Source organism: Solanum tuberosum, unplaced genomic scaffold (genome assembly GCF_000226075.1).
Source record: "Solanum tuberosum cultivar DM 1-3 516 R44 unplaced genomic scaffold, SolTub_3.0 scf01127, whole genome shotgun sequence".
NCBI classification, from domain to species: Eukaryota; Viridiplantae; Streptophyta; class Magnoliopsida; order Solanales; family Solanaceae; genus Solanum; species Solanum tuberosum.
The window spans coordinates 1-7,436 of record NW_006240068.1 but is presented as its reverse complement, the minus strand read 5'-3'; positions in this window follow the sequence as shown (position 1 = coordinate 7,436).

The window sequence follows — 7,436 nt, the reverse complement described above, 5'->3', positions numbered from 1 at the left end:
TCCATCCCCTTCCATAAAGTGCCTCATATGGTGTCATATCAATGCTGGAGTGATAGCTATTATTGTTAAACCCATTTTAACTCGAGGTTCAAACGGTGTACAACACATTGGTGAATCTTAATGCTATGTTAAAGAGTCGCCACCTAATTATGTTAAAGGTGAATTAGGACACCTATTTTGATAGAGTTATTCTAAATTAACTCTATATTAAGGTCTACTTAACCTTATACAATTCTAGGTAAGGATTCTAATTTATTCTAAAGGGAAGGGGTAAGGCACCCTTTAAAATTTGTTAAAAACAGTTAACTGGTCAAATTTAGGTTAATTAATTTTAAAGCTAAATATGTGTGCTAAAAGAATTTGAAAAGTTGTAAGTTGGAAAATATTTATCATTTGAAAACTCATTGAATTCAAAGTAAATAAAAAGGTCATTTGCTTAAAACCGATTATGAAATAAGAAAAAAAAAGCATTAATAACTAGAACTAAAATAAAGGTTCACAAACCTAAAACCTATACTATGCTAGCTAATTGAAACAAAAAATTAGCACATATCCAAAACACATAAGCAAGTTTAACATAAAAACAAATAAACAAGTTAATCCTAAAATAAAAGTAGGCATAGGCCACCCCAAGTGAGTTTCACTCGTTTTGCTTGCTATTTGGAATTAAAAAAAAATGTAGTAAAGAATCCATGTGTGGGTATGAGGGTGTCGAGTCCATGAGACTCGGATTTTGCTAGAGTCTTGAATCAAAGACTCCATTTTTCTCCCAAAGTGTTCATGCAAATAAAGAAAATGTAAAGAGGTTAGTAAGACGATTCAACTTTACTCAATATCGAACAAAAAATAAATATAACTAAGTTCAAGTTTTTCAAGTGCAAGCGAGCATGAATTAAATCATACTCCTTCAAAATTTACACACATTCAAATGTATAATAGAATGAGAACGAGAGATTAAATTTATTTATTTTTATATGGGTTACATTTATTAAAGAAAATATATGACCTGCAAATTACTTTTCAAACTAAAACAACTTAAAGTACCCTTTCCAGATTTTATACCAACCATACTGCTATCACTTAACACTAAAAAATATAACAAAATACACACAATTTAACTAACAAACAACATAGAACTTAAATAAATAAGTACGTAAAAATAAAACTTCACAAGGATGCCTATATACAGTCATGGTTTTTAATAAGAGAGCAGTTTAGTTGCTGGCCATTTGTGCCTATTTCTAGCTAAAACAGAGAATATTTTTAACAACGGAGACAATTTTAACAAATCAATTTAACGCAAAAAACTGATGCGCATCAAAATTTCTTCAGATACGACAAACAAAACGCTTACTAGTAATATAATTATGTAGTTCAATACGCCATGGAAACACAACTTCAAAGCTAAACTAATCTCGAAAGTAATCTAAATACATTTCGGCATCAACAGTTATCATAAATAAACTAAGAAAAAATTACTTGCAAGACATGAATACTTAAAACAAGTCTGATATTTCATAACAGCGATGACGACATAAAGGAAAATAAAATAGGCGAATGTCACCTGTTGCGGGACAGTGAATTGAGTCGTCGATCAAAGATCTACTCTCATTTCTCCAATAAAATCAAATAAAATAAATAAAATAAAAATAGAAGATCCTTTTGAAAGAATAGTCACAGTCATAGATAAAAATGATTATAGTTATAATGAGATTGATATAGAAGAAGATTTAGAAATAGTAAAAGAAAGATTAAGCACATCAAAAAGAATAAACTGTGAAATACCACAAATATCATCAAAAATGAGTACCTCAAGAAGAATAGATAAAACCCCACAAAAATCAATGGAAGATGATATAAAACCACATCATTATTACATAACGGGAATAATGGAACAACGAAAATATTTAATATTAATAGATACAGGACGAGAAGAAAACTATATTACAAGAGAATTAGTAACGGAAGATGAAATAATAACTACTGAGCAATCATGCCCCGAATTACCAAAGGCATTAATGTATACCGAAGAAACTACAGAAAAGGAAATAATCATTGGAGGAATACCAATAGTAATAAAATTTAAAATATATCAAGGAGATGAAAATATAACTTTAGGAATAAAATGGTTAGAACAAGTTAAACCATATAATCTAGAAGACAAACAATTAACAATAAATTATGAAAATAAAAGAGTAATAATAAAAAGAACTTTAGTAGGATAAAAATATGAAAATATATATACTTGCAAAGATAATAATAGAGGGATATTACAACAGATATTATACACCGATGATAGATACGGGAGCAGAAGCTAATATATGTACATACAATTGTTTATCGGAAGATAAATGAGAAAAATTAAAAACATCAATAGTAGTAACAGGATTTAATAATGAAGGAAGTATGATCACATATAAGGCAAAAAATATAAAAGTACAAATATGGGATAAGATACTAACTATAGAGGAAATATATAACTTTGAATTAACTACAAAAGATATGTTATTAGGAATGCCATTTTTAGAAAAATTATACCCACATATAATAACAAAAACACACTGGTGGTTCACAACACCATGTAAACAAAGAATAGGAGCAAAAAGAGTAAATAACAAAAAACGAAAGACAACAGAATGGATAAAAGGAAGTGAAAAAATTACACAAAAATTAGAAAATATAAAAGAAGAAGACCCTAAAATAGAATTAATTATATTCTCTATAGATAAAGTAAAAATAATCCAAGATAAGTTAGAATTATTATATAGTGAAGATCCTTTACAAGGATGGGAAAAACATAAAACAAAAGTAAAAATTGAGCTAATTGATAATAATAGTATAATAACTCAAAAACCATTAAAGTATAATTTTAATGATTTAACAGAATTTAAGATACATATAAATGAATTACTAGAAAAAGGATATATACAAGAAAGCAATAGTAAGCACACAAGCCCGGCATTTATCGTAAATAAACATAGTGAACAAAAAAGAGGAAAAAGCAGAATGGTTATTGATTATAGAAATTTAAATGCAAAAACTAAAACATATAATTATCCGATACCAAATAAAATACTAAAGATAAGACAAATACAAGGATATAATTATTTTAGCAAATTTGATTGTAAGTCAGGATTTTATCACTTAAAACTAGAAGAAGAATCTAAAAAACTAACAGCATTCACTGTACCACAAGGATTTTATGAATGGAATGTATTACCATTTGGATATAAAAATGCACCAGGTAGATATCAACACTTTATGGACAATTACTTTAAACAAATAGAAAATTGTGTAGTATATATTGATGATATATTATTATATTCCAAAACACAAGATGAACATATAAGATTATTAGAAAAATTTATACATATCATAGAATATTCGGGTATAAGTCTAAGTAAAAAGAAAGCGGATATAATGAAAAATCAAATAGAATTCTTAGGAATACAAATAGATAAAAACGGAATAAAAATGCAAACACATATAGTACAAAAAATAATTAACTCAAATGAACAACTAGACACAAAAAAGAAATTACAATCATTCTTAGGACTAGTAAATAAAGTAAGAGAATATATACCAAAATTAGCAGAGAATTTAAAACCATTACAACAAAAATTAAAGAAAGATATAGAATATCAGTTTGATAAAAAAGACCAAATACAAATACAAAAGGTAAAATTATTATGTAAAAACTTACCTAAACTATACTTTCCAGATGAGAACAAAAAATTTACTTATATAATAGAATCAGATGCGAGTGAAAAAAGTTATGGAGGAATATTAAAATACAGGTATGATGACACTACGATAGAACATCATTGCAGGTATTATTCAGGAACATTTAATAATACAGAAATAAAATGGGAAATAAATAGAAAAGAATTATATTCAGTATATAAGTGTTTATTATCATTTGAACCATATATTGTATATAATAAATTTATTATAAGAACAGATAATACACAAGTAAAATGGTGGCTAACAACAAAAATACAAGATTCGCTAACAAAAAAAAAAAAAGGAGATTGGTATTAAATATATTAAATTTCACATTTACAATTGAAGTAATAAAAACTGATAAGAATGTTATTGCAGATTACTTATCAAGACAAAGCTACTCAGACTGAGAACGAAAATACAATGGAAGAGATACTCAAAGCCATAACTACTATTACAAGTCATATGAATTTCTCTTCGTCTAAAATACTTAAATATCAAGAAATAGTAAATAAGTAAAACAAAAGGGCAATGTTTATATAGTAATAACCATTTCGAAGAAAACTTCCTGACAATCTAAATCACATAAGTGATAAATAAAGTCATTCTTTTATATTGACCATTAAAAAAACAAAATCATGACAATTCTCTCAATTTTAGAAAAAGATATTCAAAAGCATATATCTACATCACAAAAGAAATTGTTAACAAAAACAAATGAAAATAGACTACAACATGTTAACTTCATATATTGGAACATTACATACTAATGCATATATTAAGAAACAATAATTATTTTCCTCAAGTAATCGAAATTATGAATTATACCCTCTTAGGATAGAACGATTTATATTTCATCAGAATAGTGTCCCATATTCTGTTAGACTTCGAACACACTCTAACGGCAATAAATCACAAAAAAAAAAATGCAAGAAGAATAAGAGTAGAAGATTTAAAAAAAATTGTGGTTGAAAAATGAGAGGAAACCCCTCTATTTATAGTCAACAAAGGGTAGCATGAACAAGTATTTTTTGTGTCTTATCTGAAAAGTCATGACCTTTCTGGGAAGTTACAACCCTTTGGAAAAGTCACAACTTATTGAAAAAGTCACAACTCTTTGGAAAAGTCACAACTCATAGAAAAATCACAACCCTTTGGAAAAAGTCACAACTCATCTAAAAAGTCACAGCCTAAGTTATGGATATTATAGTAAATTAACATTTAAGTTAGGAGTTCATGCTTCTAAAGTAATATAGAATATAGATATGGATATATAGATATATACTTGTTTCCGGGTAAGGGTGATGCACGTATATACCAGTTTGTTGGTATCAAACTCTTCTATATACGATTTCAACTAATATGTAAGATAAAAAAAAAATAGAAATTAAAGGTTACCAATAATGCAAGTTATCGATCGGAGGATGATGAACATTAATATTATATATTAGCTACCTAGCACTTAAAACTCAAAATGGATTCAATTTAGTGTCTCACTAAAAAGCCTGTAGTATTCATATTTTATTTTGATTTCTGAACAATCTCTGTACTTATGAATAAAAACATTAATAAACTTTATAATCATCATCACAACATCTGATATGTTGATAAGGCTACAACAAAAACAAACAAACATAAGGAATCTAAGGTAATTAGTAACGTCAACTTATCAATAGTAAAAACATATATAGATAATGTCTTGTCAACTCTGATAGAAATTATGTTTGGTGATGTGCTGCAAGAAAATTTAACAATCAACAAAATAATATATGATAAATAAATGGTAAGAAAAACATAAAAATGAATAATATATAACTTGATTAAAAAATTGATTTGAAAAGGGAATAGAAATTTAAGAGTCAATTCACACTATAGTGGGGGCTAAAGCCTAGAGGTTTTCTTGAACAGACAACAAAAGAAAGTGTCTTATTCAAATCTTAAAGTCCTAACAGACTTTTCATCTTCTGAAACCTTTAAATTCAATCAAAAACCCTTCAAATTATCAATGCTTTTTATTCTAAGAATTAAGAATCTTTACTAAAATTAACAGTGATTTACTACCTCCGTTCACTTTGAAGTGTCATAAATTCCTTTTTTAGAGTCAAATGATAATAACTTTGACTAACATTTTACAATGTACTTTTTCATCATATTGATATGCAAAATATGGAATTTATAGTACTTTTCATATAGTTTATGAATATCTAAATATTTTGTTTTAAATATCAAATTAATGTAGTCGAATTTAACTTTGAATATTAGTCGAATTGACTTTTGAAAGTGGCCAGAGAGAGTATTATTTTTAATTTTTTTTATAATAATTATTTATTGTTATAAAATTGTTGATTTAATTCCTCTTCTAATTTAATGGTAATGCAGAGTTATTATAATTTTAATCTTGATTGTTGCAAATCGCAATTGAGAATCTTTAAAAAAAATTAATGTTATAATTTGGTTAAACACGTTGCTCTTATCATCCACTATGATAATTATAATTTATTATTTTCTGAAAGATAATTAAAAAATTATTATTTAATATTTAGTTAGACTTTTTAATCATATTTTAATATAGTGTAGGGGTAAATTGTAATCCAACTTTAGAGTTTGGAGCTTCCCAGTTTTAGTAATATAGGATTACAAGTCAAAAATATAAATTTAAAATTATTTTTTAACTTCCATTATATGAAGGGTATATGTGAGCTCCTTTTGTAACAATAGGGGTAATGTGAGCCATTTGTATAACGGTAAAGAGTATATATCAACCACTTTCATAATGAAAGATACATCATCCCTAAATGGCAAAGTTGAGGGGTATATCTAGCCCTTTTCCCTAGCTAGAATAAATGTTTTTACTTAAAAGTACAAAAGATCTCCTCTTCACCACCAATGATGGGAGAAACAAAATTTATTTTTCGTCCAACTTATTTTTCTTCATCTTTTAATTCACGTTACAACTATACTTTAAAGTCTAACACATCAGAAATCAGACTTGGACATGTCAGCAGAAAAGTGTGAACCACAGAGGGGTTCACGGGCGGTGATCAGGACCATAGTCCGTCACCCTCGTTATGGTTCACACCCACCCAAAAGTGGTGGACCACGGGACCCTTCACGGGACGTGGACCACCAGACGAGCCATGGGAAGGCTCGTGGAGGCAAGGCATAATCACCCGAGCTCAGGCCTTAGACCACAGATCCCAGCACGGACTGTGGTCTTAATGATGGGCCGTGGATGAGTCTGTCATCTTGAGCCAACAGACCCCTAACCCCACGTGAAGAACCACAGTGGCATTCACAATCTGTGGTCCTTCACATGGTCTGTGAAGTGGACCATAGAGGACCCCCAGAACCAGTAGACCATGTCCAAGAACAATGACCACTTGATGGGCAGTGGTCCCAACAACAGACCGGCAGTGGCACCGTGGTGGGGTCTCGTCGGCTGTTAAGTCAGGGACGTTTTGGTCTTTTCCCCTATGCATTGTGTATTTAAACTACGTCATTTAATACCTAATCTACGTCATTTTACTCAGTTTAAGCCTGATAATTTAGTCAGAACCTACCTAAAAGCTTTATTCACAAAAAAATCATCGAAATTAGAGCAAAAAGAAGGAGAAAGTTGACCAGCCCACTCATGAACACATAAAAGGTTTTCTTCAAGTTCCAACACCGAAATCAGAGGATTTCTCTGTAGATTTCGTCACTAGGTATGTGGG